This window comes from Falco cherrug, chromosome 1, assembly GCF_023634085.1.
Source record: "Falco cherrug isolate bFalChe1 chromosome 1, bFalChe1.pri, whole genome shotgun sequence".
NCBI lineage: Eukaryota > Metazoa > Chordata > Aves > Falconiformes > Falconidae > Falco > Falco cherrug.
In genome coordinates, this window is record NC_073697.1 from 34,822,623 (window position 1) to 34,840,870 (window position 18,248).

The following is an 18,248-nucleotide window of genomic DNA, read 5'->3' on the forward strand; positions in this document are numbered from 1 at the left end:
AATAAGAAATAGTGTAAGCTACTCATCAAGACAATATGAACAATATGAGTATATTTAGTTGTTAAACATTGAAAAACAGAAAAAAAAAAAGTGTTATTATGTGTTAAGAGTTTCCCCACACATTTCTTTTTATAAGTGCTTAAACAGGTTACAGGGTTAGTGCACCTGCACAGTACCCTCAGAGGTTTTGTAGGTTGCCCCCCAGCTTGCAAAAGCAGCATGTGGCAACTCAGTGTAAAGAGGGCAATCCTGAAGAAGTAAGTTATATGCTTCTTTACAAAGTAATGATGCCTTTATCTGCAGTTCTTCTTCCTAATTTGAACAGTGTGTACATATAAACTCTAGTCATAAACAAGGATCTTTACTTCATTCAAAATCAAGCCATAAGAAGGGAGAAGCATGTCTAGTGTCATGCATAGCACAGACAGGACACCCAAGTAAGCACCATTTCAAAGCTTAGTTCTGAGTAAACTTGCCCCAGGTTCTTGCATGCTCTTATCCAGAATGGAGCTACAATCTCAGACCAATTTGATGTTTTTATTGTCTGTACCCACTGGTTTTCATGTTCAGTATTCTGTAGATTTTCACATTAAATTATCATCTTCTACAGCAAATTTCTATTCCCCAGGAATGGAAAATAAAAATAGCAGATGTCTCTGCTCAAGCATATTGCGATTCCTGTTCTGAAAGAATATAATTATTTTTTTTTTATTATTTAAACAACCTCCATGCATTCTCTAAGAAAAACAGACTTAAGCTGTTTCTTTAAAAAAAAAAAAAGTTCAAGCTTTGATGTGATGGATGCATTGAACATGTCAGGAAGAGTATTATCAAAAGGAGAAGTTTAAAGCCATTCCCTGGGGTATATATGTTTTGAAGTCCTACTGTCCTTGTCATACATGAAAGTATTTGGCCTATCCAGAAATTCATTTGACCCAGAAAAAACAAATTGTTCGGAGTTAAGAGGGGAAAAAAACCACTCACAGAACAAGGACTGGGACTATGGTATGCTCAGTATTACACTGCACTTTCTGAAGTCTACCACGAAGAAACAGTAACAAGTAATCAAAATGTGTCCCGTTGGCCTTGTACTACTATCCAAAAATTTCTGTAATACAAAAAATATAATCAAAGGACCCTAACTCCCAGATGTTTTGAATGGGTTTCTTCAGGTCTCTACCTGGGCATTCATTCAGATGGCACAAGCTTCCTAGGTCACAATATACCTGGAAAACATTTTTTAATGGAGGGTATAAGTAGTCTAAGGGCAGAATCAGCCTAAATTTCTTCTGAATGAAAATATAGCCATTAATACTCAATTCAGATGACAGAAAAACAAAGGTTGCATCAAATGTGATGATACCAACCTCCCTAAGATTATATGATATTATTTATTATTTTTTAAAAAATAGATTTAAAATTACTCTTAAGCCTTTGGCAAATGTGACTGCTCAAAAGACATCTTACAAAATGCAAGCTCAAGAATTCTTCCCTCAGCTTCAGAGTATTTGTAGAAAAAGCAGGCAGCTCAATAGCAAAAATTCAGTGCAGATTCCAGGACAGCTTCTGTTGCCCTACAAGAGTGTAAGAAGAGGACTTATTTGCCACATGTTTCTGGAAGTCTTGATTCAGTTCTCTTTATAGTTAGCAGACAGAGTACTACAGACTTCAACACTAGTTGGGTCACAACTTCATAGAGTAATGTCACTTCCTGAATGCCTATTATGTCATAAACTGCTTCACAAATGAGACAACATGAGTGTTAGAGCAAGCTGTAGCGAAAGTCAGTGACTTAAGCAAAGAATTCATGACAGGTTTATTCATAGCAGGGAACTAGCAATAAACTGTTAAAAAAGCTTTTTGCCTATGCAAGAGTGAACAGTATCTCTAGCAAAACAACAGCTGGCCAAGGTTAAGAAGTATTACCAGTTCAGTAACCTCAGAGTGATTTTCTTAAAATAGCAGAATAGAAAAAGGAGAGCCATCTTGCCTTGTGGGCTTCACCAGCTCTCCTATTTTGTGTTTTGGCAGAATGATGGTACCAGTGAAAAAGACTCAAAACTGAAGTAAATCATAGAGATGCCCCTAGATCTCATACAACACATGTCTAAGGAATGATAAATTACAGCCCTTTGGAAAGGACCAGTGTATTGAAAAAAGTGACCTTGAATGCTGGTGATGACAGTCCACCCAGGAGTGACTACTCTTACCCAACAGTGAAAGCCAGTCTGCTGTAACCTTATCATCTTGAAATTCATGGTTCACTGCTGGAAAGAATTTGAAAAAGACAGAGCTGCAAACTTTAAAGCAGCTCCAAATCTATCCCCTGGCTCTAGGCTTTCTGAACACTTGCCTACTGTAACACACTAAAACACAGTTTTGGCGAGGGGAAACCTCACTGTTTCAAACAGGTCCTGCTTTCGGAATGAAGAGCATGAATGAATATATATAGAAAATTCCACAAGACCATCACAGATGTGTCCTAGTGTGTACAAAATGCACACTGACACACTAGACAGACTCCTTCCCACACCAAAAATGGTTTACTACTATGTAGAGAGTCCTACATTACAAACAGATTTATTAGCATATGTACGAAACCAACATTCACATGAAAATATTTATTTTAAATACAGTAAAGTCTGCCTTATTAATTCTTTTTATCACTTTTCCTTTATCTACAGATGACAGCACAGACTTGAACATGAGGTACATGACTAAAAAGTTGAAAATTGTGGTAATATATGAGTATATTGCTGACTTGTGTAATGATAAAATGTTCTGACATAGTATAAAATGCAAATCATGTGTTATTGCCTTAAATTGTTCCAGTTCATTTATCTTGCTATGAGCATTCATTACAGCTAATTATTGCAACAGATTTTTATTATTCATAATTACTTTTTCACATTGTAATGATCATAAATTTTGAAAATTCCGGTCATCATCTGTCACCATTCATGCTTGTCAGGTCTTTTTTTGTACAGAACATTTTGCATACTCGTTATCATTAATACGTTTGTAGGCTGTTATTATTCAAATCTGGTAAGGATCTTTTAAAGGAAATGCAATACTGTTTCTTAAATACATCCTTTTAGACCTAATGACAGCCTGATGCTGATCCTAACTTAGAAAATGAAATGAAATGCCACTAATTAAATGTACAGTTTACTGCTTGCACTCACTCCGTCAGGCTCATGAATGCACCTACAGTTAGAGAGAAATTATTTCACTGTTATTATCACCCAGGCAGAAAGGCATTTTAAAGACCAATTTGTGAAATGAAAAGGTTGAAAACATAAAGCATTCCTTCCCAGCAAAAATGGAGAATGAGAGAAACAGCAAAAGAGAGAAAGAAAACTGCCTACACAGCTGTAAGCAACAAAATGCCCACAGAAGCAAGAAACACTCAATAACTTAAGCTCATCAATCTGCTCCCATTTTATGAGGTAGCTGTAGATGCCAGATAGCTGTTTCATCAGACAGAATAAACACAGAGATTTTATTGTGGGGACTGCCGCTGTTCTACAGTTGCACTTGGCTTGCTGCTTCTGATTAAGCCAAAATACAAAGACAGTACTTCCCTCAGAAGGGATTCTGATTTACTGTTTCCAGAACAGCAGATATTACTTGGTATTTTCATAAAAAGTCACAAAATGGTTTAGGTAACCCCAACTGGCAGATGAAGCAAGTTCACAGAAAGAAAAGAAATAACCCAACCAAAACCAGTACCATCTTGATTCACTGTGTCATTCAGCACCATCAGAAGTTCTGGATTCATTGGTTCCTTATTAAGTGATGCAAAGCGCAGTAATGATGGCACCATGCTATCACATACTGCAGTCAATAGAGAAAAGGAAAGAATACACTACATATCAGAAACAAGAGGGCTCTTTTATTAATGTTGTCAAGTCTCTGAGGAAGTTACTGTGGATTGAAGCTCACTAAATATACTTACTATTTAGTGACAGACAAAAGACGGCAATTATGAATTTCACATTTTCATTGAGTTTGTGCATAAAATATGACACCAGCACAGTTACAGTAAATCTCTCAAAACCATTTGGACAGAACACAGTTTGGCAACTTTAAAAGAAAATAACTGCACATGTGTTGATAAAACTATTGTAGCTCTGACACAAAAAGCAGAAGATAAGGAGGTTACCAGTCATGGTTGACTAAATAAAGCCTTCAACAGAACTTGACATTTGATGATCCAACCTGAAAGGTTATGGAACACATTCCAGGCTGATTAAATGGGTCAGAGCTTTTCCTATGGACCATAGCCAGCAGGTTAAAGTCAATTGTGTCCCCTCCAATTGGCAACTGATTAATGGAGATGTCTCCCCAGGGCACTAAATTGGGACCTTTACTCTTTCTACTAATGATTAATGACCTGGTATACGATGCAGCAATAAAGACTAAGCACGTGATGCTTCCCTCGTGCAGTTTTCTAAATCACTGCATCGGAGGTCTCAAACTTCAGGAAAAAGGTAATATAAACAGTTGGGTATGATTTTAAGAGTTACTAACCATTAAGAACAGTACCCTCTGTTCTTAGCTGAGCAATACAAATGCAGAATGATTCCACCCAGTTACTTGCCTTACACAATAAAGTTGAGATCAGTATCTGGACTTTTTCATCACAGTTCTAGGAGAAATATGTTAGAACAGTATGCAAATATAATTAGGAATACATGAAAATATTCCTAGGTATTTTTTCCTATTAAAAAATTAAGCTTGAAAAAAATCAAATCTCTATCAGCAAATATCTTAAGACATCTTTAAGGAGAAGTTCCATCACTTAAAGATGCTGTGGTCCACATCAGGACCACTTTTTGAAAATTCATATACTGTCATTTGGTCACACTTCAGAAGATGAACCTATAGATATAAAAACCTTTCCATTACAGTTAAGGAAAGAGAGCTGAAGATAGCCAGCTTATATGTTGCAAATGGAAACCAGCATCAGTGCTTTAGAAGAAAATCAATTATTTGTTAAATTAATAAGAAGACAGAAGAATCTGATTTGCACAATTATCTGAAAGTAGTTTTTTACACTGGTTCTTCACTAATTTTGTTCATAGCTAACCACATCTTCATTTGTCATGATTCAAGCAAAATGTACCTTTATTCCCATAAGCTCCCTTCAAACTTCTAGACAGCTTTTAAAGCTATATTCAGGGAGGTGGGATGGGTGGGTGGTGAGTGTCTTTTTCATTACTAGAAACAGAATTTGACTGAGCTATTTCAAATAAAGCAAGATATATTGAGAAAAGCTTCAGACAAAATCAGTCTGAGGTTCAAAGGACATCAGATTTAACTATGTTCATCAGTTTGGGGAGAGATCAGAGGATGAGCTTATGGCTGACCCTGAGCTGAGCTAATGTCCCCACTTTTTTGAGCACATCAAAATGAAATCACCACAGATAAAATATGTGGGAAACCTCATCAGAAGAAAGAAAAGGGGAAAGATTACATGGAAAAACAAATCATGGTATGTTTTTCAAAATGAGATGTGACTCTGAAAGGAAATACTTAGGTAAAAAAACCAAAAAAGCAAACATTAAGATTGGAAAAGATTAATGGATAGGTCTACATAGGGTTGTGAACAGTGAATGATTATCAGAAGATTCTGTGTCTAATGAGGAATATATGGGATAGGATCTCAGATTTATGTTAATTGATATATTTATCAATGGAGAATATAAAGAAACATCAAATCGCTGATGATAATGTCTGAATTAATTTGATGAGTGAGGAAATGTAAAGACTGAAAAGACATGGTCACTGTTGCAATTACGTCTTACAAGTTCGCTGGAAATGCCATATTGCATTTGAAACTTTTTCTAAATGATGTGTCTAGTTCACACAAGTAATAATTTGAAAAATCCTTGCAGTCAGGTGGTTAGATTAGATGCTGACAGCTGCCCTTCACGGCATCACAGTCTATGAATCTCTAAGTCTAGTATATTTATGTCTTCCTATTTGTAGAGCTGTACTTGACAACAAAAGAAAAGTTTTGAGTTGGTGTCATGAGATGACTATGTGAAATAGTGAGAAGATAGAAACCTTGTCATTAGTAGGTTAAAGCTCAGAATTTTAATACAGTTATTTGACAAAATATAACAAGAAGGTAACACTGTATTAAACCATGTAATAATTTGGTATGGTGCATTTCCTCTTCTTAGAAGCACAGAAACGTTGGTCAGAAGGGACCTATGTCAGCCCTTCGGCTCAGAGCAAGGCAACTTAAATGTCCCAAAGTGCAGCCTGCAGCTGTTGCCCCTGATTATCTCATCTGGTGCTACTTGAGAAGAGTACAACTTGTGTCAGCTCTGTGACTGCCTTTCAAACTGCTGTAAGCTCTCAGATCCCCCCTTAGCCTCCTTGCTACCCAGCCTTATCACTACTCAGGTACTTGTCAAACTCTAAAAACAATGCTGTCAAACACCACAGTGCATATACCATTGAAGAGGGACACTTTATTCTTTTTCTCAGAAGTGAAGAAAAGACTTAGTTTGCACCTTTCCTGTGCTAGGACATAGAACATTCCTTCTCAAAAACAAAAATGTACCCTTCCCAAGTTGCCATGGCAAACTTTTCTGGTTCCTTTGAAGCATGAGGCTACTCTAGGTTAAAATTATTTCTTGTTGTTTGCTTCCTGGTCTAAATACCCAGTAATCTGAGGACCTAAATATGCAAGAGTACAATATAAATTTATGTATGTGTAACATACATATTGAAGCTCTGAAAGGAAACATTTAGTAGCCTTGAAGGTTCTTTCAGACTGTCAGCAGCCCTCTTCAAGTTATTTCTTCTACCGTCTGTATCACACCCCATTTCAGAATGACAAAAGTGGGAAGATGTATGGCACAAAATGCACACTACAGAATTAAACCTAACTAATATCCTTTTTTTATTGTCAAAGTACTGAAATTGAAAAGATAAATCTAGAATTTTCTTCAAACCAAGTCTAAAACTTCAGTGGGTATGTAACATTAACCTCCAAGCACCTTAGAAGATTTCTTGAAAGCTAGAAATTTAGGAATTGACAACTGGTACTGTAATCAGTGGCAGGAAACAAACAAAGAAATCAACCCAAAAACCACGCAGGGAGTGGTTCATCTCTTTCATTACTACTTTTGACTGACATACTATTTGAAACTAAGATAACTCATTTGAATGAACAGAGGTTTACATCTAATATGCATATTAAATGATGATGAACTGCATGGCAATTTTTTAGTATCTAGTCATAGCATCTGTCTTGAAGCCAGCTCTAAATTACTATTATTCCAAGTCATCCCATGTCTGGACTATTGGGAAGAACATGCAATCTAAGATACATATAGCCCAAATATTTAAAGTGTTATCGTCCAACATATTTGACGGCTCAGATAATGAATTAAAAGGTAATAAAGGCTGTGAGGCTCAAGTGAAAGCACAACACAAACATGGTGCTACAGTCTGAACTAGGACTTCTAAATGAAAATTAAATTAAACTTAAAACAAACATACAGTAACTCTTTTTTTCTGTAAGTTCATATAGAATAAGTTACTAGATCTTCCCATTTAAATAGGAATATTGTCCTTGTTTATCAGGTGCTGTTGGTTAGAGTAGTAGGAAAGTAACACACAGCTTCCATCAAATACCCAAGATAACCCTGAAAGATGACCATTACTAGTCTTTAAGATCCTGTATTGTTCATCTAATGATGTAAGCACATTTATTTTGCCAATGTTACAAGTTACGTACAGCATAAATGGATGTCAGTTCTAGCCCTGCTGCCAGTTTTCACCCATGATGTATGTTCTCTGATGTTAGTTTGCACTCACAATGACCAGGATTGGTAATAGCCTTCATTAAAAAACACCCAAGAAAATACATAGGTTGGCAAGCAAAGTGTGCAGGGTGCTGTGGACAAGTGAGACCTCGTAACCAAGAAACCAGGGCTGAAAGGAGGCCACCCCAAGATTATACACACAAATAAAGAAATGCAGACAGGACAGCATGATGGTGAATATGTTCACACTTTTCCTGGGAAATCAGCATGAGCGGAGCCCATCTGAAGTGCCTGTACGCTAATGCACACACAGCATGGGCAATGAACAGAAGGAATTGAAGATCTGCTTGGTATTGCAGGGCTACGATCTCTTTGGGATCACAGAGACGTGGTGGGATGGCTTACAACAGCTGGAGTGCTGCCATAGCTGGATACAGACACTTTAGGAAAAGTAGACTAGAACAGCAAGGGTGGGAAGTTGCCATTCATGTGACAGAGCACCAGGGATGCATGGCGCCCTGCCTAGGGATGAGTGATGAGCCAGCCCTGAGCTTATGGCTTGGGGTTAGACAGTGGACCAACCAGAGTGATGCTGTAATGAGTGCCTGCTACTGACTGTAAGTATATTAGCTGACTTAATACAAATTAGTAGCTCTTCTGACAGACCTTGCCCCATGTTTATCTTTAGACCACATAACACCATTACTGTTTGGAGTCCCAGCCTCCTTTCAGAATAGTTAGGCATTAACACCTTGGCCATAGTGAAATGGTTCATTTTCTCAAGCAATCTAGTTTTTGTCTTGATGATAAATGAACCAATTGTTGAAATGTTACTTTCTGTTTGAGGAACAAAATTCTCATTTTCTGAACATGGACCAATAAATTTGAAATAGTCAGCAGACAAACCTAACTTTTGCTGATTGTTTAAGCAGACAATGAACAAGACAACCAGCAAAGCCCACCAAAAAGAAAGGCTGGAAGGTAAAAGGAGTTACATGCCAAAGATGATCAAACAGAAGCCTATAAAAAATGTTCACTGGGAAAGGAAAACTACATATTTATTTCTCAGGCTAGGTTAAACACATGGGGAGGTTTAATCTATAATGTTTATCCTTAATGTTAAGCTTATGACCAAATCTGGAGTCTGAGTCTTAACTGAGTCTATGTGCAGTGAGCATGTAATTAAATTAACTAGCCCCAGACACTCTAGTTTATCTAACCTCTTTGTGAGGTACTGGAAGGATGCATTATTCTGAATTTGTTCTACTTCACAATGGCACAATACACCTTTGAGTTTACGTATACTTGTTTGCCATTTAACAAGCTTTCAAATGTCACCTTAAGCACTAAACACCAAAAAAAAGGCAAATTATGATAATTAAGTTAAATTTGGGGCAATTGTTCTCAGCCTGTACTCACTTCGAAATTTGCTGTTTCTGCTGCAGACACGAACTACTTGTGTGCATAATTCTAACAATGATTCCAACAGAAGGTAATTTTTCTCACTACAATCCCTTGCTTACTCTAAAGAAAAAATAAAAAAAAGATAAAATGTGCATAGAGTTCTAAATATTTAGAGATAGATGAAAATGCGAATTGTTATTTCTAACCATTGACTTCATTGTCTGTCCCTAACTTCTCCCCAGCTGTGGCTAGCAATAGCTTACAGCATTTTTGCTTTCCACCTGAATTTCCCTTTTTCAAAGCAAACTGAAAATATAAATATAATTGTAGACAGTAAATATTGGTGTCTAACTCGAACAGCTGGAATTCAAGATTTTAATCTCCTTTTTGAAAGATGTTGTCCATGTACAGAAATATGTTTCATGTGGCTTTTACCCTCCTGCACAGTATATACACAGACTAAATAACTGAATTGACTAATTTCATGCAGGCAACACAACTTTTCTTGAAAACAGCCTGAAGAAAAATTTAGTCTTTATACGTTTTCAAGGAACATGAGATGTTACAGGTGCTCTGGAGAAACAATTGAAGAAGTTGTGACTAGATGCTTAGCCAAGTTAAATGAACACAAACAATGACTGTAAATGTGAGCAGGATGTCCAGAGGTTAACACAGCACTGCATCCTGAAGGCTCGAGAGACCATTCATTTATTATGGTAACCATTTTTTGTTAGTTGAGGTTGTGGACTCCATTCTCTAACCTGCTGACTCTAAACTGCTGAAAGCCACTTTGTTGGAGCCACGATGCCAGCTGATCCACTACCACCTCATTAAATCATCATCATATGACCAGCGTAGCAGTTCTAACAAAGCAGAGATGCTTCCAAATACATTATAAAGAAATGAAACATGAAAAGACATCTGCTTCCTCAGCCAGAGATACTTCATGTAAGAAACCTAGGTACTTGTATGGTGGTTTTCACTTGGTTCACAAAGATGTTAACATGCTGAACATTTTTTCTTATTACTATACCACATTCTGCTAGTTTCCATCAGGCATTGACATGGCATAGCTCCATCTATCATGCCTGATGGCATGAAACTCCATGTGACACAATATGACTGGACAGTAGATCTGACAATGTTGCAAATACAGTGATCATGTGTTCAAACCAGTGAAGGCTTAGCACTAAAAGTTCAGGTGAACTTTAAGTTCAGATGCTTATCCAAAGCTTCTTGGAAGTTATAAAAATATGATTTGGGTTTCATGCTCTTTCTTCAGATCCCAAGTCAGCAAGATTTCTTTCAAATTATTGTCCTGGTTTCAGCTGGGATGGAGTTAATTTCCTTCTTAGTATCTTCTCCAAACTAGTAAAATTCTTACCCTGAAGTCATAGAATTTTCTTGTAAATTATTTCCGTGAAACAAAAATAGATTTGCACCTTCACCTATTTTATCCTCTTCTAAGCCATTTTTTTTCTTCCCTGATACACAGTTTGCTGATACGCTCCCTCTGAGCTCTGTGTCTTCAAGAGGTACAGTATTTTGTGCTCAGCCCAACTGCTGTACTCAGATCTTTGAGATCTGCCTGGACCAGGGATGCATAGTACAGATGTTGCTGCAACCGTCAACCTCTCAACGATTCAGAACTGTGTGTCACAACATTTTGACGAGCCAGAAATGGTCTGAGTAATTTCTCAGTTTCTGATTTAGATTTCTATCATCTTGCCCCTTCTAACTTCTTTTTGACGAGCCAGAAATGGTCTGAGTAATTTCTCAGTTTCTGATTTAGATTTCTATCATCTTGCCCCTTCTAACTTCTATCACTGCTATTTCTCTACTGCCTCAGGCACACTACCTCTGTGTAGTAGGGAGGAGCAGGAACCAAACCCGGGACCCAAAATAAGTGGTGTGTTGTGTCAACACAGAATACAGAACTGCTTAGCAATTAATCTAAATGACTGTGTGTTTGTAAAGGGTAGCCAGACAAGTAACCCACAGAGAATGCACACAATATAATTCTGGTTCTGCCTACAGCAAAATGTCAGTTGCTCTAATTGTGGCACATCCCAGCAAATATTGAAGGTGAGATGATAAATACAGATCAGTTTGACATCAGCTGTCACAAGGAAAACAAATGAACTTACAATGATGGGAAAGGTGGAGAATACCAATAGCACAGACAAACTGAAAGGAAGTAACAGAATTAGATCTTGCCTAGTTTTTTTTTAATTGATGATTAGACAGAAATGCCATGTCTAAAGAAGGGTATATAAGGAACTCTGGAACAACTACAGCATAAGTTTATCGAGCCTAGAAACCTGTAAACAGAGTAAATATACTGCAGCATCTCTCCAGCATATGCCTACAACCTCCAACAGACAGTTAAATTATATGTCATGTAATTAAAATACATGGGGTCTGTGTTCCCAACCTTTGGTGTCATTTATAAAGCACCATTTCTTGGTGTTTCAGGCTTCGGCAGAAATATTGACTTCTTTGAGGTTATCCACTCCTGTCTGTGGACCATATTAACCTTACAGTTCTTCCAGCAGAACCACTCCTATGCCTCTATGCCTCTGCTGGGAGCAAATCTGGCCAATTGCTCTGGCTTGAAGTTTACCTGGGAGAAAAGAGAGAGAGAGAGAGAGAGAGAGAGAAGGAGACAGGAAAAAGTGTTTTCAAAGCCCAATAAGTTCGCTGCCAGATGACAGTGTGGATGCACAGACATCTGTGCCAGCACAGCTAAGAGCACCATTCATCACAGTATGATGAACAAGCAACTGAGAATGTTTCTACCTCTTGTGATTGTTGACAAAACCTTGACAACAGAGGGAATAGAGGGAAAGAGACTAAAGTTTGTTATTTTAAAATCTTTCCCTTACAGACCAGGAGATACCAGCTAACTCACAGAACAGAAGCTGTTGCAGGAACTGGAAGTGCCAGTGAAGGTGGCAGTTTCAAAAGCCAAGGGAATCATTAAAACAAAAGCTGCTGAAGTAATTCCTTACTGAAAATTGGAATGAGCACTTGCAACTGTGGATCCTTCTCATAGCAGTTGGTCTGGAACCACTTTTCTTACTTTTTATCGAACTTTCCAGCCCATCTTTACCCTGTCTGTTCCTTACATTGGTTGAATACTGCCTCAGTCATAAAACAGACACAAAGCAGGTACACTGCAGCACTGAAGCTGTGCCTGCGTTCAGTCTGTAGTTTTCAATTTTTCATACAATAAGTGAGTACCCTTTCCTACTGAGATACTTTCAGTTATAAATGCCTCCATTGTAGAGGGTGCTCTGGAGGGAGCTGGTTCAGATAATGCAATGCTGAAAGGCAGGGGAACGTTTTTCCTAATTGGACTCTTGAGTTTGGAAAATCTTTCTTTACTGGCTGGAGGAAATACTTCAGACTGAATGTCAGGACAAGAGATGATATATAAGAAAGGGAGACAGAAGGAATGTAAGGTAGAGCCTAATTTATGACTCCTGAATAAATCTCTTTTGATTGATTGCATTCAGTCTGTTTCTATGTTCAGTTGAAACTCCCTTAAAGAGCAGCCCTGTCTCTTTCATTTGCAAAGATTTTAGAAATATGCCTCTCTGTCTTATCTTTGGTGTTCAAATGACTGTAAGCATTTTTCATGCTAAGAATACTGGTCCATATTAATTCCTGGTTTAATACTGTGGCTTTGTGCCAGAGATCATTTTGACCCATTATATATAACAAAAGGAGCACTGTAGAAGGAAAGAAGTTTTAAAGAGCATAATGAAGACTTGAGCATTAGCAAAAGATAAAAACAGTTGGGTAAAAAAAAAAAACAACCAAAAACAACAAAACAGAAAGGAAGGTAAAAGACCTAGAGAGAATGAGAAGAGAACTGCATGACAATAACCCCACTATTACAACAGTAAACAACCATTCTCTTTCATTTAAAACACTTAGCAAAAACCTGAGAAAGATAAGCTGACAAAGTTCAAGAAAGGGTGGAATTTCTCTTCTCTTACTAAAAATAATATGCACAAGATAGTAGAACTAACATCAGACATAAACTATTTGTTCCTTCTAACTCCTTAGTGTCTTTATATATGGGAGGTCTGTGTCAATTCCAAACTTAACTGGATACACTTTAACTAAGTCTAAGAAAATGACCCCAGAAGTCTCTATTTCTGTGACCACCATTGCCAGTCTTAGGAAAACTCAGAAGTCAGTTGGCACCTGCCTGAAAAACATCTAAATGACATATCCAAGTGTGCACATTTTCCTGGTGGTTTTTTTTTTTTTTTTTACATTCTGTACAAAGTAGTCAGGACAAGTTAACTTGGAAGAGAGAATGGCAGGAGCAAAGCACATGGAAAGAAATTAACTAGTGAATGGTACAGTGCAGAGGATAAGAAATAATACTTACTGAGTGTATTACTTGTATTAAAAGAATGAAGGGGTCCTTAAAGTGAGGATATTGTGTGTGAATCAATCAAATCATAATTCATATAGTTCAGTTGTACAACTCTTCATAACAAGATGTTGTAAAGGCCAAAAAGGTAAACAGGTTCAAAACAGGGTTATGCAAGTCATTGATTATTTTACATTTACTGGTGGTTATTAAATACAACCTTTGAAAAGCAATCGTCCAGACTGCTAGAAGTATACCATGGGATGATCACTCTATATTGATGACCACTATTGATCTAGATGGAGACAGTATATTGGGTTAACAACTCATATGTTGGAGTCTTCTTTCCTTTTGACTGTTTTATAATTTGATGATTAGTCTACTGTGAAGGGAAACGCTGACAGCAAACCCCTCACAATGAGCCAGAAAATCCTTCCAACATTTCTGCTTCTAGGTAAATGATCTAAACATTAGTAATACATATATGTACAGTATTACCTATAGTTGCAGGTATCTTTTAAAAAGAAGGCCAAACTACACCAGTTTAGGACCCTGAGCTTCCTACTGGGCAACACCATGAGGAAATATTCTAGTGAATTACAGGAAATATTCTAGTGAAAATTATGCAGACAGCCCAGATATATATATCACAAAACTTCCCATTTTAAAAACTAAGTTTAATTCTATGAGCCTTATGTGCTTTTCAGGTGAGTTCCTCTTTCATTTTGTTTTCTGACTGTGAATTTTGGATTCTTTTTTACATAATGTTCATTTTTCCAACCTTACTATCATTTTGCTCCTTTTCGTTGCTCCTAATCTTATTTTTTGTTCTGGCTACTGTCTGATACATTTTTAAAGTTCTTTCTGTTTTTTTTTTTTTAATAGTCTTTTGCAAAGGAATAACAATAATTAAAATCACTCTTGTCAAACATGGGAAGTTTTTAGTTTCCTCTTCATATGACAGCATTTCTGTCCAAAGCAATTTAGAGTAGGTGCTCCAGTGATATAATGCATATAGACATTAAATGTAATGTATATATAGAATGCTTCTGTCTACTAATTTTATACAAATCCTATTGCCTACATTTTTTTCTTTATTGAGACCTTGGTGAAATGACATTAAAATCAATATCTTCATTTGTCAACTACTTATTCAAACAAAATTTGTGTATTTAGTACAAGAACATAGCCAGTGAAAAATTTTTAGCAATACTGTGTCATACAATATTATTGTTATTCGGGTTCCATAGCTAACACACACCAGTGAACAACGCACATGGCTTTATTATTATTTTACTCTGACCAAAGACTGGCAAGAGATGCAAACTGAACACAATTATTAAAACTTTCTGTCAAAAATTAACTGCTAGTTAATGGAAATGGAGTAAAATGTTCATCCGTTTCAAGCCTAAAGTGAAGCCAAAAAGGAGGCTGGACATATGGCAGAAATTTAACTGTGCAGTGGGTCATAAATAATAAGCTGAATTACTTGGTTAAAGAAATCCTAAAGCAGCCCAAATTACGGTTCTCCATCTGGAAACCAAGAATGCAAGCTATACCTCAAGAGTGGTTAAAATGGCCTTTGGAAAGCAGTGATTCAAAGGAAGGTATATGGGTCATTGTAGATAGTTACATCAGCATAGCTGTCAGAGTAATCTGCAGCAAAGAAAGCTCATGTAACAATTATGAGCATAAACTGAAGAACATCAAGTAGGGAAAGTTTTACCTCTTGTGCAATTTAGTAGAGGAAACTACCTCTCTGTTGAATTTTGTGGTCCACATTTGAAGGATGTGGAAGACACCGGTCAGAAATGGACTGAGGAGCAGAGGTTGGGATGATGAACAGAAAAACAAGCATTTCATAATAGGATTTATGAAGTCAGTGTAGCAGGATAAGGAAAATAATGGCATTCTAGACTCATTCCTGAAAATACAGAAAGAAAATTTTGAGTATTTAGTATGCATGGTATTAGCCAAATTACATTGGTGTTAACTTGTCTGAAGCTACTGAAGAGTTCTGGGAATTAATTTTTTCCAATTCTTTTGATGCAGACAGAATTCAAAAACAGATATTTCACAAAGATGTAAGACTCTATCAAATTGTGCACTTTTTGGACTCTGAGCAATGAGCAGTCAGCAATGTAGTTATATGATCACTCACTAATGGACATGAGGATATCCTCAAGAGCTAAGATGTTGAGTGAATGCATGGTTTTTGTGTGCCATAGGTCAACAGAGAATGACACAGCAAAAAATAGGCAAAATAGATTTTTCCAAATAAGAGCTAAATAGAAAGTACAGAAGAACACAACCACTGCAGAATGTCTGGGTTGGTAATTCTGCTGTGCTACTGGTGAAGCAGTCACCCTATTGAGAAGAGATCTAGAAAATTCAAAACATCATTTAATCTTATTTTTTGCAAAAATCTGTGCAAGTCTAGAACAGCAAAATGAAGATGAAGTTGGGTATAAAGCGTAGTGATACTGTCTCTCATTAGCCTATTTGCTTCATGTAGGAACAGTGACAGCACCCAGAAAACTGTGGTTCATATTAGCTAACATTTGCAGTGAATCGACAGGTATCTAGATGCGACATGTGAAGCAGAGAAACCCAGTGCCAAACAGAGCACAAAAAGAATCAGCTAAATGCAGGCTTGAGAATAAAGAACCTAAAATTATATCCAAGTTGAAATTGCATGGCAGTTCTTCTGTAATGTCCTATAATAACATGCAAACAAATGCAGTACAAAAGGACCATTTTCAAAGTTGGTCTGCCTGCTATTTACTTCAATAGCACAGTAACTAAGGCAAGAAACCTTCACCCTTCCCTCATTATTGACCTAGAGCTGTCACTTGTCAGTATCCTTGTACTTCTATAATATGTTTTTAATGTCAACTCACCTAGCAGTATTCAGGAAATCAGTAAAAAAATAATCTTTTGCAGTGGACTTGTCACACTAAAGTGCTACTCTTAGAAATTAAAACTGAAGGTATGCCTAGCAACCCCTGGCTTGATTAAGCACCAAAGCATGTTCAGCATCAATGGGAACAGAGTGGAACTACAGACACTGAGAATAAAGAGTTCAAAGTTATATTTTATTTTTTTTTAAATGTGCTTACACATTCTTTTTTGCATATGTACACATATCACATGTATTTGTGCATCTTAGACATGCAGCTCTGACACAAATGTACTGTCTGACTAACTATGTATATTTCACAAGCTTCTGATGAAATGCTCTGAATCTGTAGTGCCATGACCAGTAGAATCATGGCTCTGTGAGTTTACTAACTAATAAAGGAGAAAAATGAATATACCTTATGCATTTAATATTTTGTCTTACCTCTTTCAAAATCAAAGCTTAACACTCCAGAAGAAGGTGCTGCAATCATCAGCAGTGTGCTATACTGACACTTGACATATGTACACTGATACTGAATCATCAGTAAACTCTGTGATGTTTTGGAATTTAATGTTTTAAAATGTTTCTTCTTGACATCACATTGCCTACAATAATCCATAAGCATTATTTCACATTTTTTCTAGACAACATAATACTGTTGTTTAAAGAACTCTACTCTCTGATGAAACACAAATACTTTGAAAAAAATTTGCATAGCAATGCTGCCCACACAGAAAGAAGATGAATTTGGGAAACTTTATTATCTTAGACAATCATGTTACCTCAAGACAAAGTTGGAATCCAAAGAACAGGAAGGAACGGAATGAATCCAGGAGAGTCATAACCAGACAATACTTCAAGAGATTTGCCTCTTGCTAATGGGGCAGCATCGATGTAAGTGAGGTTCCCTGGAAGAAAACTTTTGTTAGTAATTTAAGACCACACCTACTCACAGAAATAGCACTTATTGGCATTATGTAGGTTAAATTACAGAAATAGATTGACATCGATCAGTCTTCCTCTTGATTTTTTCTTGAGATTGAGTTCAAATTGTCTTTGAATCTCCCCCTGTGGCAGGAAACCGTGTGTCCACTGCACTAAGTAATGCAAAACAGGCCCATAGCTGTACTGTCTTAGGCTGTGATCCTGCCAGATTTCATAAGGCGAGTAATACCAGGCATTGAAGAGGAGGCCTCTTCAAAGCAAAACCAGATAGTGCAGGGGGTGGTGCTGGCGACTCAGTGATTGACATGCTTCGTTTCAAGTCAGTGCTGAGCTAAAGACAAGCTGAGCTAAAAGCCTAACATGGTGCTAGGGGTACTGTCAAGAATCCTGTCTTTCAAATTTACTGTAAATCAAAATCTGTGGCTAGTCCTTCTCCCTAACGGTATTACTAAAAATCTGAGGACTGTCAGGACAGAGAAGGAACTAGTTACTGTCAAGAACAAAGGAGGACATGTGCTTTTCCAGATTAGGGAGTGGATTTCATAGGTCAATATTCCTGTGCATCTGCTGAGACTCCATACTCTGTGCAAGTCAGAAGGCACAGGGATTTTACACAAAATGTAAAATGTGAGTTTCATTAAATACAATGAACTCTTGGTACTAGTCCCCCTTCTGTTGTAGAACCACTATATTTCTATTCAAGTTATTTTTAGACATGTTTCCTACAATTTTATTTTTTTTTTTGGTGTATGAATGTAATCTGGCTTGTTAGGAGTAAAGTATTACAAAAAATGTACACCCTGAAAAGGCTTGTGACCCA

At 37.0% G+C, this 18,248-nt stretch overlaps 1 long non-coding RNA gene across 9 annotated transcripts in view; it reads right to left on the bottom strand.

The window, feature by feature from the left end:
• LOC114014832 (uncharacterized) overlaps positions 1–18,248 on the bottom strand; it is an 85,190-nt gene that overhangs the window by 51,449 nt on the left and 15,493 nt on the right. For all 9 annotated transcript variants that reach the window (XR_003558501.2, XR_003558497.2, XR_003558495.1 and 6 more), the window contains one exon: positions 17,266–17,391. This is a non-coding gene — a long non-coding RNA (uncharacterized LOC114014832). The remainder of the gene's footprint in view (positions 1–17,265; positions 17,392–18,248) is intronic.